The 25,355-nt window shown below is 39.9% G+C and overlaps 1 protein-coding gene across 1 annotated transcript in view; it reads left to right on the forward strand.

Annotated features, from left to right (window-relative positions):
• The window catches only part of CHIC1 (cysteine rich hydrophobic domain 1), a 110,851-nt gene that overhangs the window by 76,842 nt on the left and 8,654 nt on the right, over positions 1–25,355 (forward strand). The gene's annotated exons all lie outside the window — the stretch shown is intronic.

Below are 25,355 nucleotides of genomic sequence, written 5' to 3' on the forward strand. Positions count from 1 at the left end.
GTATCAATAGGTGAATTGACCAAGTGGAAGAAAGGATATCAGAGTTTGAAGACCATCTTGCTGAAAAAGGGCATGCATACAAAATTAGAGAAAAAAGAATGAAAAGGAACGAACAAAGCCTCAGAGAAATATGGGACTATATAAAGACTGAACCTATGATTGACTGGAGTACCTGAAGGAGATGGGGAGAATGGAAACAAGCTGGAAAACACACTCCAGGAGAAATTCCCTAACCTAGTAAGAACAACATTCAAATTCAGGAAATACAGAGAACACTACTAAGATACTTCATGAGAAGATCAACCCGAAGACACATAATCATCAGATTCTCCAAGGTCAAAATGAAGGAAAAAGTTTTAAGGCAGCCAGAGAGAAAGGTCAGGTAACCTACAAAGGGAAGACCATCAGACTAACAGCAGATCTCTCAGCAGAAACCTTACAAGCCAGAAGAAAGTGGGGGCCGATATTCAACATTCTAAAAGAAAAGATTTTTCAACCCAGAATTTCATTTCCAGACAAATTAAGCTTTTAACTGAAGGAGAAATAAAATCTTTTCCAGACAAGCAAATGCTGAGGGATTTTTTTCACCACCAGGCCTTCCTTGCAAGAGCTCCTGAAGGAAGCACTAAATATGGAAAGGAAAAACTAGAACCAGCCACTGCAAAAACACACCAAAAGGTAAAGACCAATGACACCATGAAGAAACTGTATCAACTAGTGTGCAAAATAACCAGCTAGGATCATGATGACAGCATCAAATTCACATATAACAATATTAACCTTAAATGTAAATGAGCTAAATGCCCTAATTAAAAGACACAGAGTGGCAAATTAGATAAAGAGTCAAGACCCATCAGTATGCTGTATTCAGGAGACCCATCTCATGTGCAAAGACACAGGCTCAAAATAAAGGAATGGAGGAATATTTACCAAACAAATGGAAAGCAAAAAAAGCAAGGGTTGCAATCCTAGTCTCTGATAAAACAAACTTCCCAACAAAGATCAAAAAAGACAAAGGACATTACATAATACTAAAAGGATCAATGCAACAAGAAGAGCTAACTATCCTAAACATATATGCACCCAATATAGGAACACCCAGATTCATAAAACAAGTTCTTAGAGACCTACAAAGAGACTTAGACTCCCACACAACAAAAATGGGAGACTTTAACACCCCACTATCAGTATTAGACAGATCAACGAGACAGAAAATTAACAAGGATATTCAGGACTTGAACTCCGCTCTGGACCAAGCAGAACTAATAGACATCTAAAGAACTCTGCATCCCAAATCTGCAGAATATACATTCTTCTCAGTGCCACATGGCACTTATTCTAGAATTGACCACATAATTGGAAGTAAAACACTACTCAACAAGTGCAAAACAATGGAAATCATAACAGTCTCTCAGACCACAGTGCAATCAAATTAGAACTCAGGATTAAGAAACTCACTCAAAACCACACAACTACATGGAAATTGAAAAACCTGTTCCTGAAAGATTCCTGGATAAATAGCAAAATTAAGGCAGGAATCAAGTTGTTTGAAACCAATGAGAACAATGAGACAACGTACCAGAATCTCTGGGACACAGCTAAAGCAGTGTTTAGAAGGAAATTTATGCACTAAATGCTCACATCAGAAAACTGGAAAGCTTTGAAATCGACACCCTAACATCACAATTAAAAGAACTAGAGAAGCAAGAGCAAACAAATCCAAAAGCTATCAGAAGACAAGACATAACTAAGATCAGAGCAGAACTGAAGGAGATAGAGACACAAAAAAGCCCTCCAAAAATCAATGTATCTAGGAACTGGTTTTTGAAGAAATTAACGATATAGACTGCTAGCTAGACTAATAAAGAAGAAAAGAGAGAAGAATCAGATAGGCACAATGAAAAATGATAAAGGGGATATCACCACTGACCCCACAGAAACAGAAACTATCCTCAGAGAATACTATAAACACCTCTCCACAAATAAACTAGAAAATCTAGAAGAAATTGATAAACTCCTCGACACATACGCCCTCCCAAGACTAAACCAGGAAGAAGTCAAATTCTTGAATAGACCAATAACAAGTTCTGAAATTGAAGCAGTAATTAATAGCCTACCAACCAAAAAAAAAAAAAAAAAAAAAGCCCAGAAGCAGACAGATTCACAGCCGAAATCTACCAGAAGTACAAAGAGGAGTTGGTACCATTTCTTCTGAAACTATTCCAAAAAATTGAAAAGGAGGGACTCCTCCCTAACTCATTTTATGAGGTCAGCATCATCCTGATACCCAAACCTAGCAGAGACACAACAAAAAAAGGAAACTTCAGGCCGATATTCCTGATGAACATTGATACAAAAATTCTCAGTAAAATACTGGCAAACCGAATCCAGCAGCACATCAAAAAACTTATCCACCATGATCAAGGCAGCTTCATCCTTGGGATGCAAGGCTGGTTCAACATACGCAAGTCAATAAACGTAATCCATCACATAAACAGAACCAAAGACAAAAACCACATGATTATCTCAATAGATGCAGAAAAGGCCTTTAATAAAATTTCACATTCCTTCATGTTAAAACTCTCAACAAACTAGATATTGATGGAACATATCTCAAAATAATAATTTATAGATATAATGTTATTCCCATCAAACTACCATTCACATTCTTCACAGAATTAGACAAACACACAGCCAATATCATATTGAATGGGCAAAAGCTGGAAACATTTCCTTTGAAAACCAGCACAAGACAAGGATGCCCTCTCTCACCACTTTTTTTTCAACATAGTATTGGAAGTTCTGGCCAGGGCAATCAGGCAAGAGAGACAAATAAAGGATATTCAAATAGGAAGAGAGGAAGTCAAACTGTCTCTCTTTGTAGATGACATGATTGTATATTTAGAGAACCCCATTGTCTCAGCCACAAAACTCCTTAAGCTGATAAGTAACTTCAGCAAAGTCTCAGGATACAAAATCAATGTGCAAAAATTACATGCATTCCTATACATCAACAATAGACAAGCAGAAAGCCAAATCATGAGTGAACTCCCAATCATACTTGCTACAAAGAGAATAAAATACCTAAGGATACAGCTAACAAGGGATGTGAAGGACCTTAAGGACCTCTTCAAGGAGAACTACAAACCACTGCTCAAGGAAATAAGAGAGGACACAAACAAATGGAAAAACATTCCATGCTCATGGATAGGAAGAATCAATATCATGAACATGGCCATACTGCCCATAGTAATTTATAGATTTAATGCTCTTCCCATCAAACTACCATTGACATTCTTCACAGAATTAGAAAAAACTACTTTAAAGTTCGTATGGAACCAAAGAAGAGCCCATATAGCCAAGACAGTTCTAAGCAAAAAGAACAAAGCTGGAGGCATCACACTACCTGACTTTAAACTATAATACAAGGCTACAGTAACCAAAACAGCATGGTACTGATACCAAGACAGACAGACCAGTGGAACAGAACAGAGACCTTAGAAATAACACCACACATCTACAACCATCTGTTCTTCGATGAACCTGACAAAAACAAGCAACAGGGAAAGGATTCTCTATTCAATAAATGGTGCTGGGAGAACTGGCTAGCCCATATGCAAAAAGCAGAAACTGTACCCCTTCCTTACACCTTATACAAAAATTAACTCAATATGGAATAAAGACTCAAATGTAAATCCCAAAACCATAAAAGCCTTAGAAAAAAACCTAGGCAATAACATTCAGGACATAGGCATGGGCAAAGACTTCATGACATAAACACCAAAAGCAATTGCAACAAAAGCCAAAATTGAAAAATGGGATCTAATGAAACTAAAGAGCTTCTTCACAGCAAAAGAAACTATCATCAGAGTGAACAGGTGACCTACAGAATGGGAGAAAATTTTTGCAGTCTACCCACCTGACCAAGGTCTAATATCCAGAATCTACTAGGAACTTAAGTTTACAAGATAAAAACAATGTCATCAAAATGTGGGCAAAGTATATGAACAGACGCTATTCAAAAGAAGACATTTATGTGGCCAACAAACATATGGAAAAAAAGCTCAACATCACTGATCATTAGAGAAATGCAAATCAAAACCACAATAAGATATCATCTCATGCCAGTCAGAATGGCAATTATTAAAAAGTCAGTAAACAACAGTTGTTGGTGAGACTGTGAAGAAATCGGAATGCTTTTACATTATTGGTGGGAATGTAAATTAGTTCAACCATTGTGGAAGACAGTGTGGCGATTCCTCAAGGACCTAGAACCAGAAATATCATTTGACCCAGCAATTTCATTACTGGATATATACCCGAAGGAATAGAAATCATTCTATTATAAAGATACATGCACACATATGTTTATTGCAGTACTATTCACAATAGCAGTAACATGGAACCAACCAAAATGCCCATCAATTTAAACTGGATAAAGAAAATGTGGTACATATACACCATGGAATACTATGCAGCCATAAAAAGAGATTATTTCCTTTGCAGGGACATGGATAAAGCTGGAAGCCATCTTCCTCAGTAAACTAACACAGGAACAGAAAACCAAGCACCTCATGCTCTCACTCATAAGTAGGAGTTGAACAATAAGAACACATGGACACAGGGAGGGGAACAACACACTCTGGGGCCTGTTGGGGGGTGTGGGATGAGGGGAGGGAACCTAGAGGATGGGTCAATAGATGCAGCAAACTACCATGGTACACGTATACCTATGTAACAAACCTGCATGTTCTGCACATGTATCCTGGAACTTAAAGTAAAATGAAAAGAAAATCAGTTGGCTGTAAAATATGTGGATTTACTTCAGGGTCCTCTGTTCTGTCCTGGTGTGTGTGTCTGTTTTTTTATGCCAGTACATGCTGCTTTGGTTACTGTAGCTTAGTAGTATATTTTGAAATTATTTTAGTGCCTACAGTTTTGTTCTTTTTGTGCAAGATTGCTTTGCTTATTCAGGGTGTTGTGTATTTCCATTCACATTTTATAATTATTTTCTCTTTCTATGAAGAATGTAATTTGTATTGTGATTGGGAGTGCATTGAATTTGTATATTGCTTCGGGTAGTATGGGCATTTTAACAATATTAATTCTTCTAACCTATTAGCATGGGCTGTCTTTCTGTTTTTTTGTGTGTGTGCCCTTTTTAATTTCTTTCATCAATGTTTTATGATTTTCATTACAGAAATATTTTACCTCTTTGAGTAAATCTATTCCTAAAAATTTTTTTGTATCTATTGTAAATGGGATTTTTAGAAATTCCTTTTTCAGATTGTTTATTGTTGGCATATAGATATGCTACTGACATTCATGTGTTGATTTTGTATCCTGCAACTTTACTGAATTTGAAAGATTGGTGACATCTTTAGGCTTTCCTAATTATATATGATCATGTCATCTGCAAATAGGGCAATTTGAGTTCTTTCTTTCTTTGTTGCTTTATATTTCTTCCTTTTGCCTTATTGCTGTGGCTAAAACTTCTAGTAAAATTTTGGTCAAAATAGTGAAAGTGGACATCCTGGTTTTGTTCCAGATCTTAAAGGAAACACTTTCAATTTTTCCCTATTTAGTATAATGTTAGCTGTGGGTTTATCATATATGGGCATTATTGTTTTTGAGATATATTCCTTCTGTACTCAGTTTGCTGAGAGTTTTTACTTTGAAGGTTGTTGAATTTTATCAAATGCTTTTTCTGCACTGATTAAAATGATTTATATTTTTACTCTTTTATTCTGTTGATATGGTTTATCACATTTACTGATTGTGTATGTTGAGCTCTCCTTACATTCCTGGGATAAATCCTACTTGACCATGGTATTTATCTTTTTAATGTGTTGCTAGATGTTCATTTTGCTAGTATTTTGTTGAGGATTTTTGCATTTATGTTCATGACGTGTATTAGCCTGTAGTTTTTCTCTTGTATTCTCTGGCTTTGGTATCAGGTTAATGTGGGCCTTGTAGAATGAATTAGGAAGCATTTCTTTGTTTTCAGTTTTTTAGAGTAGTTTGAGAGGAATTGTTATTAGTTCTTCTTTAAAAGTTTGGCAGAATTCAGCCATAAAGCCATCCACTCCTGGGCATTTTGTTGTTTTGAGATGTTTTATTGGTGAATGAATCACATTACACATTATTGGTCTGTTCAGGTTTTAGTGTTCTTTCTGATTCAGTCTTGGTAAATTTGTCCAGGAATTTGTCGATTATTTTGGTTTTCCAGTTTGTTGGCATATAGTTCATAACAGTCTCTAGTGATTCTTTTTATTTCTATAGTATCCCTTATAATGTCTCCTTTTTCAATTTGATTTTATTTATTTGGATTTTTCTTCTTCTATTTTAAGTTCAAAGGTACATGTGACAAATATGCAGGTTTGTTACATAGGTAAATGTGTGCCATGGTGGTTTGCCACACAGATCATCCCATCACCTAGGTATTAAGCCCATCATCCATTAGTTGTTCTTTCTGATGCTCTCATTCTCACCTTCCACCCTCTGACAAGCCCCAGTGTGTTGTTCCCCACTGTGTGTCTGTGTGTTCTCATCATTCAGCTCCAATTTATGAGTGAGAATGTGGGTATTTGGTTTTCTCTTCCTGCATTATTTGCTGAGGATAATGGCCTCGAGCTCCATTCATGTCACTTCAAAGGATACGATCGCATTCCTTTTCATGGCTACATAATATTCCGTGGTGGTGGTGGTGTGTGTGTGCGTGTGTGTGTGTGTGTGTGTATGCGTGTGTATATATATATACACAATATTGTGTGTGTATATATATATACACACCCTATATATATACACTATATATATATACACACGCATACACACTATATATACACACAATACTGTGTGTGTATATATATATATACACATATATACAATATTGTGTGTATATATATATATACACATATATACAATATTGTGTGTATATATAGTGTGTGTGTATATATATACACACACAATATTGTGTGTGTATATATATATATAAACACACAGCATTATCAAGTCTATCATTGATGGGCATTTCTGTTGATTCCATTGGTTCTTTTGATTCTCTCTTTGCTGCTGTGAGTAGTGCTGCAATTAACATATGCATGCTTATCTTTATAATAGAATGATTTATATTCCTTTGGTATATTCCCAGGAATGGGATTGCTGGGTCAAATAGTATTTCTGCCTCTAGGTATTTGAGGAATTGCCACACTCTCTTCCATAATGGTTAAACTAATTTACACTCCCACCAACGGTGTAAAAGCATTCCTTTGCCTCCACAACTTCACTAGCATCTGTTGTTTTTTGACTTTTTAATAATAGGCATTCCGACTGATGTGAGATGGTATCTCATTGTAGTTTTGATTTGCATTACTCTAATGATCAGTGATATTGAGCATTTTTTTATGTTTGTTAGGCGTATGTATGTCTTCCTTTGAGAGGTGTCTGTTTATGTCTTTTGCACACTTTTTAATGGGTTTTTCTCTTGTAAGTTTGTTTAAGGTCCTTGTAGATGCTGGATATTAGACCTTTTCAGATGGATGGATTGCAAAAATTTTCTCCTATTCTGTAGGTTTTCTGTTCACCCTGATAATAGTTTATTTTGCTATGCAGAAGCTCTTTAGTTTAATTAGATCCCATTTGTCCATTTTTGCTTTTGTTGCAATTGCTTTTGGCATCTTCATCGTGAAATGTTTGTTCCTGTCTATTTCCTGAATGATGTTGCCTAGATTTTCTTTTAGGGATTTTATAGTTTGGGGTTTTATATTTAAGTCTTTCATCAGTCTTGAGTTGATTTTTATATATGGTGTAAGGAATAGATCTACTTTCAGTTTTTTGCATATGGCTAGCCAGTTCTCCCAGCACCATTTATTAAACATGGAATCCTTTCCCATTGCTTGTTTTTCTCAGGTTTGTCAAAGATCAGTTGGTTGTAGGTGTGCAGTCTTACTTCTGGGTTCTCTATTCTGTTCCAATGGTCTATGTGTCTGTTCTTGTACCAGTGCCATGCTGTTTTGATTACTGTAGCCTTGTAGTGTAGTTCAGAGTCAGGTAGCATGATGCCTCCAGCTTTATTGTTTTTGCCTAGGATAGCCTTGGCTATTCAAGCTTTTTTTTTGTGTCATATGAATTTTAAAATAGTTTTTCTAAGTCTGTGAAGAATGTCAGTGGTAGTTTAATGGGAATAGCATTGCATTTCTAAATTGCTTTGGGCAGTGTGGTTATTTTCACAATATTGATTCTTCCTATCCGTGAGCATGGAATTTTTTCCACTTGTTTTGTGTCATTTCTGATTTCTTTGAGCAGTGTTTTGTAGCTCTCCTTGAAGAGGTCCTTTACTTCCCTTGTAGGCTATATTCCTAGGTATTTTATATTCTTTTTTTAATTTTTTTTTTTTTGAGACGGAGTCTTACTCCATCACCCAGACTGGAGTGCAGTGGCACGATCTCGGCTCGCTGCAAGCTCCACCTTCCGGGTTCACGCCATTCTCCCACCTCAGCCTCCAGAGCAGCTGGGACTACAGGTGCCCGCCACCATGCCCGGCTAGTTTTTTTGTATTTTTTAGTAGAGACGGGGTTTCACCATGTCAGCCAGAATGGTCTTGATCCCCGACCTCATGATCCACCCACCTCAGCCTCCCAAAGTGCTGGGATTACAGGCTTGAGCCACCGCACCCAGCCGTATTTTATATTCTTATCGTGGAAATTGTGAATGGGAGTTCATTCATGATTTGGCTCTTGGCTTGCCTGTTGTTCGTGTATAGGAATGCCAGTGATTTTTGCACATTGATTTTGTATCTTGTAACTTTCCTGAAGTTGCTTATCAACTTAAGAAGCTTTTGGGCTGAGACGTTGGGATGTTCTAGATATAGAATCAGGTCAACTGCAAATAAAGATAGTTTAACTTCTTCTCTTGATATTTGAATATGCTTTATTTCTTTTTCTTGCCTAATTGCCCTAGTCAGAATTTCCAATACTATGTTGAATAGGAATGGTGAGGGGGCATTCTTGTGTTTTACCAATTTTCAAGGAGAATGCTTCCAGCTTTTGCTCATTCAGTATGATATTGGCTGTAGGTTTTTCATTTATGGCTCTTATTATTTTGAGGTATATTCCTTCAATATCTAGGTTATTGAGAGCTTTTAACATGAAGGGATGTTGAATTTTATTGAAGGCCTTTTTGCGTCTATTGAGATAATTATGTAGTTTTTTTCTTTACTTCTATTTATGTGATGAATCACATTTTTTGATTTGTATATGTTGAACCAACCTTGTATTCCAGGGAGAAAGACAACTTGATCATGGTGGATAAGCCTTTTAATGTGCTGCTGGATTTGGATTGCCAGTATTTTGTTGAAGATTTTTGCATCGATGTTGTCAAGGATATTGGCCTGAAGGTTTTTTTGTTGTATCTCTGCCATTTTGCGGTATTAGGATGATGCTGGCTTCATAGAATAAATTAGGGAGGAGTCTCTCCTTTTCAATTTATTGGAATAGTTTTAGTAGGAATGGTACCAGCTCTTCTTTTTACCTCTGCTAGAATTCAGCTGTGAATCCTTGTCCTGGGTTTTTTTTTTTTTTTCTTTGGTTGGTAGGCTATTTATTACTGCCACAATTTCAGAACTCATTATTGGTCTATTCAGGGATTCACTTTCTTCCTGGTTCAGTCCTGGGATGTTGTATGTGCCCGGGAAAATATCCATTTCTTCTTTATTTTCTAGTTTATGTGTATAGAGGTATTTATAGTATTCTCTGATGGTTGGTTTTATTTCTGTGTGGTCAGTGGTGTTATTTTCCTTATCATTTCTGATTGTGTTTACTTGATAATCTTCTCTCTTTTTTTCTTTATTAGTCTAGGTAGAATTCTATTTTATTATTTAAAAAAAAAAAATCCAGCTCCTGGATTTGTTTTTTGAAGGTTTCTTTTTGTGTCTCTATCTCTTTCAGTTCCACTCTGATCTTGCATATTTCTTATCTGCTACTAAATTTGGCATGTTTGTTCTTGGTTCTCTAGTTCTTTTTGTTATGATGTTAGGTTGCTAACTTGAGGTCTTTCTAGATTATGATGTGGGCATTTTAGTGCTATAAATTTCCCTCTTAACACTGCTTTAGCTGCATCCCAGAGATTCTGGCACATTTTATCTTTGTTCTTATTTGTTTAAAGAACTTCTTGATTTCTGTCTGCCAAGTCTGACCGGCAGACCCTGGCCAAGCAATGGATGAAAAAATTTATGCAGACATAGGTTTTTTGCCTGGCCGTGTGGCTAGGGGACCAGGCCACCCACAGACACTGAGGAGGGTGCCATAAAGAGTCCCAGCAGCCGTGGCCCTGACAAGCCAGTGCTGCGGGGATTTATATAGTACAGATTTAATGACAAAGGCTTTCAGTCAACATACTTGTGGGTAATTAACATGGTCACCTCCCTGGAGAGAGCAGTGCTGCACGCAAATGATTAAAGGCCAGGTTCCAAGGCCTAAGTAAAGTAACTTATCTAGATCAATTCCTTTACACTTCCTTGTTATCTACCTCTTGCTCTCAGGCTCTGGATAAGAGAATTTGGCTGCCTTCAGTCAAATTATCTTTCAAAGCTTTTGCAAAACCTGGCCTTCCAAGAAGGTTTATGTTTTTCCTATAATTTCTCCCACCACCCTGAATGATCTCCATCTTCCCCTTTTCTTTTTTTTTTTTTTTTTTTTTTTTTTTTTTATTTTTTTGCATCAGGTTTTGTTCATTGAGGAGTGCAGATGTGTGTGGCAATGTAACTATGAATCTTCTGTGTCTGACCTGGGACAGGGCACATTCTAAGGTGATAAGAGCAGAGGAACCTTGCCAATCGCATGTCAAATTGACTGGCAGGAATGCCTTAGATTGTCTCCTTAATACCATGACACTTGTAATTTAAATTAGATATGTTGTAATTAGTGATACAAGAGGCGAACCAAGCCTGTCCCTGCACTCAGGTCACAAACGTGGAGTTTTGGGATGTAATGGAAATATTGGTTCCCGTAAGGAAAACATATGGATGGATAGTGCAAATCAGGCATGATCAGTGTGATTATGAAGAAATGTCATAGTGTAATTGTGACTGGAATTATGATATGTCCCATGCCAGGTGTAAAGGGAGGTGCTAAGATGTCCCAGGCACCATAACGTGTCTTGGGGTGGCATGGACTCTACTTGGGGTCTGGGATACCCCATTCCCCTATTGGCCCAAATTATAGGGGAGCAGGACATGGCTACAAAACTGTCATTGATGCCATGATAGATGCAGTCATCAGTATGATCACCCTGAAATGGCTGTGGGAGCTCCAGTCTAAGATGTTACAATTGCCTAACTGGAGGCTGTGGGTTTGTCCCCCATGACAGACCTCTCAGCCAAAGTGGAATCCATTACTTTCTTGGCTTTGTTCTTTAACACAGGGAGGAATGCTGGGGAAAGTAGCATTGGTGGTGTTGCCCAGTTTGAGGCTACCTGCAACTAAGACTGTTAAGGCATTTCCTTTACCATGATGTAGCCATAATTGTGTTTGGGCAGGTACACAGTAAGGGTTAGAACTTTTATAACTTACACACAGTAGGAGGATAGTGGAGTGTTATGTAGTGTTACCTGGCACCTTAGTCCAATGTGTGCCATTAATGAGGGACCCCACTGGGGGTAAATCTATTCCTCCTATCCAAGCAGTTACATTATTAGAGGCTGGAAAGGGGGTGTCTGCCCAGATGACAGGGCAGAAGAAAGGCGGATGCAAGATATGAGCCCAATAGAGTGTAGTAGGTACAGGTTGCAGAAAAGCAAGAGCATAAAAAGGATTAATACCCTACGCGAGTTGCAGTGTACAACAGAGAGCATAGCAAGGAACAAATTATCTGGAGTGAATGGTGTCTTGTGTCCAGAGCAGGATTCGCTCAGCCTCCAGAGTTGTCTTCTTCAGCATCCCCCAGATAATGTCCAGGGCTTGTGTGGTCCAAGGGAGCAGCATCGTCTGGGGCTGCAGATCCTGCAGGGTCATTTTCTTCATTTCTGGTACTGGGTTGGGTCCTAGCCACGCCATGGTATGGTTTGATGCATTGTGCTGGAATCCAAAGAGGACCTGAGGGGGTGTGAACACAAGCATATCCTCTTCCCCACATTAACAAATTATTTGGACCACACCATACATTACTGTTTATGTCTTTCCATAAAACAGTGGGCTTTATGTCTTGAGAGGTTTTAGCAAAGTGCTTTTCTACAGCTGACTGAAATTTATCATTTAAATTTAAGAAATTAAGGGTAAATAAGGCTTGTGCTAGTGGTGTTGCAGGGTCCTTACTCATAGTCCGCCTTTTTTGTTTTTTGAGCATATTTTTAAGGGTGGCGTGGGTACGTTCTACTATGGCCTGTCCTTGGGGGTTATACAGGATGCTTGTGGCATGTTGGATGTTCCATGTGTGACAAAATTGTTGAAATTGTGAGCTGGCATAAGCCATACCATTGTCAGTTTTAAGTTTTGTGGGCTGCGCCATAAAGGCAAAAGTTAAAAGAAGATGTTTAATGACGTGTCAGGTGGACTCTCCAGGAAAGGCATGAGTGCTAATTAAGTGAGAATTGGTATCAACAGATACATGTACATATCTTAGTTTTCCAAATTCAGGGATGTGTGTAACATCTGTTTGCCATAAATGATTAGGTTCTAGTCCTCTAGGGTTAACACCTCTTGAAGGAGGAGACATGCCTGTGAGCTGGCAATCTGGGCATTGCAGGATAATTTATTTAGCTAGTCTCTGGGTAAGTTGAAATTGTTAAGTTTCTCTAATTTTGGTGGAAAAATTGATGCAATTGGGTGGCTTGATCAAGCAGTGATGTCATAACTTGTAAGTCTACTTGATCATTGCCATAAGCCAATGGGCCAGGCAGTGAGCTGTGGGCTCAGATATGTGATATTTGGATATGTACATTGATCTAGCAGTTGCTGAAGTCAAAGAAAAAATGCACACAGGGTGGGCTCCAGAGTGGACTTCATGAGGGCTGTTTCAAGGTTCTGCAGTAAATAAACAGAATAAGCAGAGTCACTAACAATATTGATGGGCTGAGCAGAAAAAGTTTCCAGGGCTCCAACTTCAGCTCTCTGAGTGCTAGTAAATCCAGAATGAGTGAGGGAATTATGCGCTCTCCACCAAACAGCCACTTTTCCATGTTTACCAGAGCCATTCGTAAACAGTGTTAAAGCGTTAGGTATGGGGGAGTGAAATATTTTTGTAGGCAAAACCACAGAAGTATGAGATAAGAACTGAAGTAGTTTATCAGCAGGAAGGGCATGCTCTATATGGCCTGTGTAATCAGAAAGTGCTATTTGCAGGTCTAAAGATAAGGGCAATACTGCTTCGAATTGCTTTTTACTTAAAGGAATTCTGATGACATCGGGGTCATAACCTAGCAACTGATTGCATCATCTGCCACCTGAATGGATGACTTTACTAACTAGTTGGATATAGGGAGAGAGTGTTTTAGTCCCAGTAGTGAGCAAAAAACCTGTTCTAGAAAGCTCAGCCCTGGGGGCGTCTGTCCTGTTAACCCTGTTGGGGAATGTTTAGTGGGAAAAACAAACAACTGAACTGAATATTGTGGATCTTATGCAATCTAGTTGCCCCTGAGAAATAGCTTGCTCTATTTCTTCTATTTCCCTTTTTGCTGCAGGAGTTAAATACCTTGGAGAGTCTAGGGCAGCATCACCCTTTAAGATAGAAAACAGGTTTTGTAACTTATCCGTAGTTTTGCCCAAGGTGGGGTGAAGTCAGTTAATATCGCCTAGTAATTTCTGATAATCATTTAAGATGTGCAAGTTGCTAGTATTTAATTTAACCTTTTTGAGGTCTTACTGACCAGGAAGTTAGTATGTACCTGAGATATTTCCAAGGAGAGAACATTTGTACTTTTTCAAGTGCTATGATTAAACCTCTTAACTGTATTCTTTACAACAGAGGCATATAAACTTAAAAGTACTGGCTCATTGGGGCTGCTAGTAGAATATCATCCATAAAATGAATAACTGTGCAATTAGGAAATTATTTTCTATTAGGGAGCAAAGCTTGATTTACATGATACTGACATGTGGTAGGACTGTGGAGCATTCCTTGAAGAAGCACTTTCCAATGAAATTGGTGAGCTAGCCTTTCATTATTGATAGCTGGTATTGTAAACGGAAATTTTTCTCTGTCCTGTTCTGTAACGGGAATAGTATAAAAACAGTCTTTTAAGTTAATAACAACTAAGGCCAATCTTGAGGAATCACCATCGGGGAAGGGAGGCCCTGTTGAAGGGGTCCCATAGGTTGCAAATTAGCATTGATAGCCCATAGGTCATGCAAAAGTCTCCATTTACCAGACTTTTGGGGAATGACGAAAATGGGCGAATTCCAAGGGCTGTTTGATGGTTCTATATGGCCGGCTTTTAATTGCTCACCTAATTCATGGGCTCTTTGTAATTTTTCTCCCTTTAAAAGCCACTGTGCTACCCAAATTGGATCTTGAGAGAGCCATGTCAGGGGTAGGGGAAGGATAATAACAGTGGCCATTATTAGAAAGGGGTCTGCAAAGTGACTCCCCCATTGGGCTAATAGGTCTCGTTCCCCAAAGTTTAACAGGGATGCGCATGATTAGAGGTTGTATAAGTGCCTTTCTTCCCTCTGAATTGCAACGTGTTAGGGGGCATGTGCTCTGCTTGGCTGTGTGTGCTTCCCCGACGCTGACAATTTTTTGTTTCTGAGTGACCCAAGGCCAAGTTTCTGTCCAGTTTTGATGACTAATTATCAAAATGTCCGCCCCTGTGTCCAATAAGCCAGTAAAATTTTTATTTCCAAGTTTTAAGGTAATCATGCATTCTGATCAGTGATTAATTGGTTCAGATATGCTCCTGTGGCTCCCGTGCTTCCAAAACTTCCCTTTCCCCTTTCTTTTCCCTGGGCGTTAGGGACCCAATACGGTAGAGTATTAACCGAGCTATCTTTGATCCAGGGGGAAGAATATGCAGACCTTTACATTCCATCATAACTAGTATCTCACCTTGATAATCACTACCCCGGTAAGCACATTAATTCCTTTACTGGATAGACTTGATCACCCTAGGACTAATCCCACTGTTCCCAGAGGCAGGGGCCCCAGATCCCAGTTGCAACCCTTTTAGGGTCTTCTCCTTCTTTTAGCCCTAATTCTTTAGGGCAGAGTAAGTCCAGTCCTGTGCTCCCAGTGGTGGCAGCTCTGAGAGAGAGGACTGTGGGCTTTTCATCTGACCGAGGAAAGCCACTGGCATTGCTCCAATTTAGAACAGGGCCTGGGACCAGTCCCTCATGAGGTTTCCCACCTGATTACTTATGGGGTTGCTGTTTTTATCAATTTGTACCTGCATTGATTTGTCCAATGTTTCCCTTTTTACATCGGGGCATATAGAAAGAGGTTGTTTTCCTGAGTTACCTTAGTCTCTATTATTGGGGGGCATTTCCACTTCATATGACCTGGCTCTCCACATAGAAAACAATTTGGGTTTCTCTCCCTTTTCACTTCAGGAGGCCTTAATGCCATAGCCAATATTTTGGCTTTGTGTGTTTTAGTCCCCACCAGTTGACATGCTTGTAGAAGTTCCCCAACTGTGGCTGCCTTTCCTCTGATTGCCTGCATTGCTTGCTGGCAGTTGATGTTAGCATTTTCATAAGCCAATTGCAACAATAAGATATCAGTGGCCTGGATGTGACTAATTTGTCTCTTAATTGCCTGGGTTAACCAACTGATAAATTCAACAAATGGCTCCTGAGGCCCTTGTCGAACATTTACAAAAGATCCCTGTTGAACTCCACCTGGGGATCAAAATTTAGTTGTTGTTGTTCATCGGAATGGGGACTCCCTCCCCTGGAGCATAGCAGTGGTTGTGTCTTGCCTGGCCACTTGATTCTGGTTGGCTTGTTGTTCGCACAACTCATCATATTCTGCCCTCCAGAGGAGGTATTGGCTGGGCTCCAAAGTTCTTTTAGCTAGCACTGACTAGTCCCATGGGGTCATACAGAAGTTGTCTGCCATGGCTTCAATTATTCCTTTCGTAAATGGGCTAGCAACTCCATTTACTTTAATGCTTTTTATCTTTTTATAAACGTTAAAAGAAATGGGTTCATATACCTGATTGCCTTGTCAATTTTGCATTAACAGGCAGGCCAAGAGCTCCCCTTCTAATGCCACTTGCCTAAGACAGGGTCCCATAGCTGTAGTGTATCCCTTGTCTTTTTTCCAATTTATTGGAGGAGGGGGCTCAGGCAAAACCTCCGTTTCCTCTTTGTTATTTTTGCCCAGAAATGGCAAGACTGAGGGAGGTGGAGGTGGAAAAGTAGGTGATGGTTCCTCTTCCCTCCCCCTTTTAGGCTCTTCTGTATATAGTGGGACCAAAGCAGCCCTTACTAAAGCCCATGCTGTTAGAGATGTTATTGGGACCTGTTGCCCTTGTACATGATGTTCTTGAAGATTTCTCTTCACTTGTTCTCAGAGCTCTACATCTAGCATACCTTCTTCCGGGAATCATGGGTTATGGGAAATAACAGTTTGCATTAGGTCCCTTAATTGAGCCTGCGAAACCGAGGCTCCACTAGCTTTAAGCAGCTGTTTCAATACTTTTATATACTGTTGCTGTTGAGCTGATAACTGTTGTCCCATGATGAAACCCTAGCCTGAACAACGTCCTCAAACTTGCAAATCCTGAGCAGGCACCAAGGACTTACTGACTGTGCAGTCTCTTCATCTTCATTTTCAAGGGTTCCGTTGTCATCCATTGCAGCTATTTCTCACACAGGGCACCAGCTGCCGGGTCTGACCAGCAGACCCTGGCAGAGTGATGGATGAAAAAATGTATGCAGACACAGGTTTTTTGCCTGGTCACGTGGCTAGGGGACTGGGGCACCCACAGACACCAAGGAGGGCACCATAAAGAGTCCCAGCAGCCACGGCCCTGACAAGCCAGTGCTGCGGGGATTTATTTAGTACAGATTTAATGACAAAGGCCTTGAGTCAACACACTTGTGGGTAATTAACATGGTCACCCCCCTGGAGAGAGCAGTCCCACAAACAAATGACTAAAGGCCGGGTGCTGAGGCCTAAGTAAACTCACTTATCTAGATCAATTCCTTTACATTTCCTTGTTATATACTATTTGCTCTCAGGCTCTGGATAAGAGAATTTGGCTGCCTTCAGCCAAATTATCTTTCCAAGCTTTTGCAAAACCTCCCGGCCTTCCAAGAAGGTTTGCATTTTTCCTATAATTTCTCCCACCCCCATAACCAATCTCCTACATCTGCCTTAATTTCATTATGTACCCGAGAGTCATTTAGGAGCACATTGTTCAGTTTCAATGCAGTTGTGTGCTTGTATTGGGGAGTTTATTACGTATTAACTTACACAATCACAAGGTCCCACAATAGGCTGTCTGCAAGCTGAGGAGGAAGGAGAGACAGTCCGAGTCCCGAAACAGAAGAACTTGGAGTCCAATGTTCAAGAGTAGGAAGCATCCAGCATGGGAGAAAGATGTAGGCTGGGAGGCTAGGCCAGTCTCTCCTTTTCACATTTTTCTGCCTGCTTTATATTTATTGGCAGCTGATTAGATTGTGCCCACCAGATTAAGGGTGGATCTGCCTTCCCCAACCCACTGACTCAAATGTTAACCTCTTTTGGCAACACCATCACAGTCACACCCAGGATCAATACTTTGTATCCTTCAATCCAACCAAGTTGACACTCAGTGATAAACATCACAGTGGTTTTGAGTGAATTTCTTAATCTTGTGTTCTAAATTGATTGTTCTGTGCTCTGAGAGACTATTATGATTTCTGTTCTTTGCATTTGCTGAGGAGTGTTTTACTTCCAATTATGTGATCAATTTTAGAGTAAATACCATGTGGCGATGAGAAGAATGTATATTCTGTTGTTTTGGGGGTGGAAAGTTCTTAGATATCTATCAGGTCCACTTGATCCAGAGCTGAGTTTAAGTCCTGAATGTCTGTTAACCTTCTATCTCAATGATCTGTCTAATAGTGCCAGTGGGGTGTTAAAGTCTTTCACTATTATTGTGTGGGAGTCTAAGCTTTTTGAAAGTCTCTAAAAACTTGCTTTACGAATATGGCTGCTATTGTATTGGTTGCATATATATTTAGGTAGTTAGCTCTTCTTGTTGAATTGAACCCTTTACCATTATGTAATGCCCTCCTTTGTCTTTTTTGATCTTTGTTGGTTTAAAATCTGGTTTTTCAGAAACTAGGATTGCAACCCCTGCTTTTTTCTGCTTTTCATTTACTTAGTAAATTTTCTTCCATCCCTTTATTTTTAGCATGTTTTTGTCTTTGCATGTAGGATGGGTCTCTTGAAGACAGCATACCAATATGTCTTTGTTCTTTATCCAGCTTGTCATTCTGTGTCCTTTAATTGGGGCATTTAGCCATTTACATTTAAGGTTAGTGTTATTATGTATGGATTTGATTTTTTTCATCATGATGTTAGCTGGTTATTTTGCAAACTTGTTTATGTGATTGCTTCATTCTGTCACTGGTCTATGTACTTAAGTATGTTTTTGTAGTGGCTGATGACAGTTTTTCCTTTCCATATTTAGTGCTTTCTTTTTTTTTCTTTTATTATTATTATACTTTAAGTTTTAGGGTACATGTGAACAATCTGCAGGTTAGTTACATATGTATACATGTGCCATGCTGGTGTGCTGCACACATTAACTCGTCATTTAGCATTAGGTATATCTCATAATGCTATCCCTCCCCCCTCCCCCCACCCCACAACAGTCCCCAGAGTGTGATGTTCCCCTTCCTGTCTCCATGTGTTCTCATTGTTCAATTCCCACCTATGAGTGAGAACATGCGGTGTTTGGTTTTTTGTCCTTGCGATAGTTTACTGAGAATGGTGATTTCCAATTTCATCCATGTCCCTACAAAGGACATGAACTCATCATTTTTTATGGCTGCATAGTATTCCATGGTGTATATGTGCCACATCTTCTTAATCCCGTCTATCATTGTTGGACATTTGGGCTGGTTCCAAGTCTTTGCTATTATGAATAGTGCCGCAATAAGCATACCTGTGTATGTGTCTTTATAGCAGCATGATTTATAGTCCTTTGGGTATATACCCAGTAATGGGATGGCTGGATCAAATGCTATTTCTAGTTCTAGATACCTGAGGAATCGCCACACTGACTTCCACAATGGTTGAACTAGTTTACAGTCCCACCAACAGTGTAAAAGTGTTCCTATTTCTCCACATCCTCTCCAGCACCTGTTGTTTCCTGACTTTTTAATGATTGCCATTCTAACTGGTGTGAGATGGTATCTCATTGTGGTTTTGATTTGCATTTCTCTGATGGCCAGTGATGGTGAGCATTTCTTCATGTGTTTTTTGGCTGCATAAATGTCTTCTTTTGAGAAGTGTCTGTTCATGTCCTTCGCCCACTTTTTAAGGGGGTTATTTCTTTTTTTCTTGTAAATTTGTTTGAGTTCATTGTAGATTCTGGATATTACCCCTTTGTCAGATGAGTAGGTTGCGAAAATTTTCTCCCATTTTGTAGGTTGCCTGTTCACTCTGATGGTAGTTTCTTTTGCTGTGCAGAAGCTCTTGAGTTTAATTAGATCCCATTTGTCAATTTTGGCTTTTGTTGCCATTGCTTTTGGTGTTTTAGACATGAAGTCCTTGCCCATGCCTGCGTCCTGAATGGTAATGCCTAGGTTTTCTTCTAGAGTTTTTATGGTTTTAGGTCTAATGTTTAAGTCTTTAATCCATCTTGAATTCATTTTTGTATAAGGTGTAAGGAAGGGATCCAGTTTCAGCTTTCTACATATGGCTAGCCAGTTTTCCCAGCACCATTTATTAAATAGGGAATCCTTTCCCCATTGCTTGTTTTTCTCAGGTTTGTCAAAGATCAGATAGTTGTAGATATGCGGCGTTATTTCTGAGGGCTCTGTTCTGTTCCACTGATCTGTATCTCTGTTTTGGTACCAGTACCATGCTGTTTTGGTTACTGTAGCCTTGTAGTATAGTTTGAAGTCAGGTAGCATGATGCCTCCAGCTTTGTTCTTTTGGCTTAAGATTGACTTGGCAATGTGGGCTCTTTTTTGGTTCCATATGAACTTTAAAGTAGTTTTTTCCAATTCTGTGAAGAAAGTCATTGGTAGCTTGATGGGGATGGCATTGAATCTTTAAATTACCTTGGGCAGTATGGCCATTTTCACGATATTCATTCTTCCTACCCATGAGCCTGGAATATTCTTCCATTTGTTTGGATCCTCTTTTATTTCATTGAGCAGTGGTTTGTAGTTCTCCTTGAAGAGGTCCTTCACGTCCCTTGTAAGTTGGATTCCTAGGTATTTTATTCTCTTTGAAGCAATTGTGAATGGGAGTTCACTCATGATTTGGCTCTCTGTTTGTCTGTTATTGGTGTATAAGAATGCTTGTGATTTTTGTACATTGATTTTGTATCCTGAGACTTTGCTGAAGTTGCTTATCAGCTTAAGGAGATTTTGGGCTGAGACAATGGGGTTTTCTAGATATACAATCATGTCATCTGCAAACAGGGACAATTTGACTTCTTCTTTTCCTAATTGAAAACCCTTTATTTCCTTCTCCTGCCTAATTGCCCTGGCCAGAACTTCCAACACTATGTTGAATAGGAGTGGTGAGAGAAGGCATCCCTGTCTTGTGCCAGTTTTCAAAGGGAATGCTTCCAGTTTTTGCCCATTCAGTATGATATTGGCTGTGGGTTTGTCATAGATAGCTCTTATTATTTTGAGATACGTCCCATCAATACCTAATTGATTGAGAGTTTTTAGCAGGAAGGGTTGTTGAATTTTGTCAAAGGCCTTTTCTGCATCTATTGAGATAATCATGTGGTTTTTGTCTTTGGTTCTGTTTATATGCTGGATTACATTTATTGATTTGTGTATATTGAACCAGCCTTGCATCCCAGGGATGAAGCCCACTTGATCATGGTGGATAAGCTTTTTGATGTGCTGCGGGATTCAGTTTGCCAGTATTTTATTGAGGATTTTTGCATCAATGTTCATCAAGGATATTGGTCTAAAATTATCTTTTTTGATTGTGTCTCTGCCAGGCTTTGGTATCAGGATGATGCTGGCCTCATAAAATGAGTTAGGGAGGATTCCCTCTTTTTCTATTGATTGGAATAGTTTCAGAAGGAATGGTACCAGTTCCTCCTTGTACCTGTGGTAGAATTCGGCTGTGAATCCATCTGGTCCTGGACTCTTTTTGGTCGGTAAGCTATTGAGTATTGCCACTATTTCAGAGCCTGTTATTGGTCTATTCAGAGATTCAACTTCTTCCTGGTTTAGTCTTGGGAGGGTGTATGTGTCGAGGAATTTATCCGTTTCTTCTAGATTTTCTAGTTTATTTGCGTAGAGGTGTTTGTAGTATTCTCTGATGGTAGTTTGTATTTCTGTGGGATCGGTGGTGATATTCCCTTTATCATTTTTCATTGCGTCTATTTGATTCTTCTCTCTTTTCTTCTTTATTAGTCTTGCTAGTGGTCTATCAATTTTGTTGATCCTATCAAAAAACCAGCTCCTGGATTCATTAATTTTTTGAAGGGTTTTTGTTTCTCTATTTCCTTCAGTTCTGCTCTGATTTTAGTTATTTCTTGCCTTCTGCTAGCTTTTGAATGTGTTTGCTCTTGCTTTTCTAGTTCTTTTAATTGTGATGTTGGGGTGTCAATTTTGGATCTTTCCTGCTTTCTCTTGTGGGCATTTAGTGCTATAAATTTCCCTCTACACACAGCTTTGAATGCGTCCCAGAGATTCTGGTATGTTGTGTCTTTGTTCTCGTTGGTTTCAAAGACCATCTTTATTTCTGCCTTCCTTTCGTTATGTACCCAGTAGTCATTCAGGAGCAGGTTGTTCAGTTTCCATGTAGTTGAGCGGTTTTGAGTGAGTTTCTTAATCCTGAGTTCTAGTTTGATTGCACTGTGGTCTGAGAGACAGTTTGTTATAATTTCTGTTCTTTTACATTTACTGAGGAGAGCTTTACTTCCAACTATATGGTCCATTTTGGAATAGGTGTGGTGTGGTGCTGAAAAAAATGTATATTCTGTGGATTTTGGGTGGAGAGTTCTGTAGATGTCTATTAGGTCTGCTTGATGCAGATCTGAGTTCAATTCCTGGGTATCCTTGTTAGCTTTGTGTCCCGTTGATCTGTCTAATGTTGACAGTGGGGTGTTAAAGTCTCCCATTATTATTGTGTGGGAGTCTAAGTCTCTTTGTAGGTCACTCAGGACTTGCTTTATCAATCTGGGTGCTCCTGTACTGGGTGCATATATATTGAGGATAGTTAGCTCTTCTTGTTGAATTGATCCCTTTACCATTATGTAATGGCCTTCTTTGTCTCTTTTGATCTTTGTTGGTTTAAAGTCTGTTTTATCCGAGACTATGATTGCAACCCCTGCCTTTTTTTGTTTTCCATTTGCTTGGTAGATCTTCCTCCATCCTTTTATTTTGAGCCTATGTGTGTCTCTGCATGGGAGATGGTTTTCCTGAATACAGCACACTGATGGGTCTTGACTCTTTATCCAATTTGCCAGTCTGTGTCTTTTAATTGGAGCATTTAGTCCATTTGCATTTAAAGTTAATATTGTTATGTGTGAATTTGATCTTGTCATTATGATGTTAGCTGGTTATTTTGCTCGTTGGTTGATGCAGTTTCTTCCTAGCCTCGATGGTCTTTACGGTTTGGCCTGTTTTTGCAGTGGCTGCTACCAGTTGTTCCTTTCCATGTTTAGTGCTTCCTTCAGGAGCTCTTTTAGGGCAGGCCTGGTGGTGACAAAATCTCTGAACATTTGCTTGTCTGTAAAGTATTTTATTTCTCCTTCACTTATGAAGCTTAGTTTGGCTGAATATGAAATTCTGGGTTGAAAATTCTTTTCTTTAAGAATGTTGAATATTGGTCCCCACTCTCTTCTGGCTTGTAGAGTTTCTGCTGAGAGATCAGCTGTTAGTCTGATGGGCTTCCCTTTGTGGGTAATCCGACCTTTCTCTCTGGCTGCCCTTAACATTTTTTCCTTCATTTCAACTTTGGTGAATCTGACAATTATGTGTCTTGGAGTTGCTCTTCTCAAGGAGTATCTTTGTGGTGTTCTCTGTATTTCCTGAATTTGAATGTTGGCCTGCCTTGCTAGATTGGGGAAGTTCTCCTGGATAATATCCTGCAGAGTGTTTTCCAACTTGGTTCCCTTCTCCCTGTCACTTTGAGGTACACCAGTCAGACGTAGATTTGGTCTTTTCACATAGACCCATATTTCTTGGAGGCTTTGTTCATTTTTTTTTATTCTTTTTTCTCTGAACTTCCGTTTTCACTTCATTTCATTCATTTCATCTTCCGTCACTGATACCCTTTCTTCCAGTTGATCGCATCAGCTAGTGAGGCTTCTGCATTCGTCACATAGCTCTTGTGCCTTGGTTTTCAGCTCCATCAGGTCCTTTAAAGACTTCTCTGCATTGGTTATTCTAGTTATCCATTCGTCTAATTTTTTTTCAAAGCTTTTAACTTCTTTGCCATTGGTTCGAATTTCTTCCTGTACCTCAACTCGTCTGAAGCCTTCTTCTCTCAACTCGTCAAAGTCATTCTCCATCCAGCTTTGTTCCATTGCTGGTGAGAAGCTGCATTGCTTTGGAGGAGGAGAGGCACTCTGATTTTTAGAGTTTCCAGTTTTTCTGCTCTGTTTTTTCTCCATCTTTGTGGTTTTATCTACCTTTGGTCTTTGATGATGGTGACGTACAGATGGGTTTTTGGTGTGGATGTCCTTTCTGTTTGTTAGTTTTCTTTCTAACAGACAGTACCCTCAGCTGCAGGTCTGTTGGAGTTTGCTAGAGGTCTACTCCAGATCCTGTTTGCCTGGGTATCAGCAGCGGTGGCTGCAGAACAGCAGATGCTTGCGAACTGCAAATGCTGCTACCTGATCGTTCCTCTGGAATTTTTGTCTCAGAGGAGTACCCAGCCCTTTGAGGTGTCAGTCCGCCCCTACTGGGGGGTGCCTCCCAGTTAGGCTACTCAAGGGTGAGGGACCCACTTGAGGAGGCAGTCTGTCCATTCTCAGATCTCAAGCTGCGTACTGGGAGAACCACTACTCTCTTCAAAGCTGTCAGAGAGGGACATTTAAGTCTGCAGAGGTTACTGCTGTCTTTTTGTTTGTCTGTGCCCTGCCCCCAGAGGTGGAGCCTACAGAGGCAGGCAGGCCTCCTTGAGCTGGGATGGGCTCCACCCAGTTCGAGCTTCCCGGCTGCTTTGTTTACCTAATCAAACAACTAACTCGGCAATGGCGGGCACCCCTGCCCCAGCCTCGCTGCCACCTTGCAGTTTGATCTCGGACTCCTGTGCTAACAATGAGCGAGACTCTGTGGGCATAGGACCCTCCAAGCCAGGTGTGGGATAGAATCTCCTGTTGTGCCGTTTTTTTAGCCCGTTGGAAAAGCGCAGTATTTGGGTGGGAGTGACCCAATTTTCCAGGTGCCGTCTGTCACCCCTTTCTTTGACTAGGAAAGGGAATTCCCTGACCTCTTGCGCTTCCTGGGTGAGGCGATGCCTCACCCTGCTTCAGCTTATGCACAGTGCGCTGCACCCACTGTTCTTCACCCACTCTCTGGCACTCCCTAGTGAGATGAACCCGGTACCTCAGTTGGAAATGCAGAAATCACCCGTCTTCTGCATCGCTCACACTTGGAGCTGTAAACCAGAGCTGTTCCTATTCGGCCATCTTGGCTGCTCCCTCTCAATTTTCTTAAGATCACTTTTAATGCCTTTTCAGGAACTTCATAAGTTTAATTTTCTTTGGAGTCTGTTGCTTGAAAATTATTGTGTCCTTTTGGAGGTTGGTTTTTTGTTTTTTTTTTTTTGTCCTTGCGTTGATATCCACATCTGCTATAATTGCCACTTCATTCATTTGTATGGAGTAGCTCCCATAGAGAAAGAGTTTTTCCTGTAGATGTGTCTATAATGTTGGTTGGGTAGGGTGCTTTGGCTTTGGTTCTGCATGGGCAGCACAGTGTAATCTCCTTTGATTACTTCAGCTGTAATCAATTTCAGCAGTGTCTTTGAGTTCCTTAGTGGTTTAGGCTGCAGTTGATTGTGGAGGCTGTGGTAAGGCTTTGTTTGGGATAGCAATGCCAGGTAGACTGGTCCTCAAGCCCCTAGATAGTGCATGTGGGTACTGGCATTGGCTTGCCCTGAGTATATCAGTCTTTGGACCATGCGTGGGCCATGCAGGTGTAAAAAGTGGTGGCAGCAGGCCCTGGGTGGGCCAGTCCTCAGGCCCTCACTCAGGGCATGCAGGTCCCAGTGTGCCAAGAAGT

This window comes from Pongo pygmaeus, chromosome X, assembly GCF_028885625.2.
Source record: "Pongo pygmaeus isolate AG05252 chromosome X, NHGRI_mPonPyg2-v2.0_pri, whole genome shotgun sequence".
NCBI lineage: Eukaryota > Metazoa > Chordata > Mammalia > Primates > Hominidae > Pongo > Pongo pygmaeus.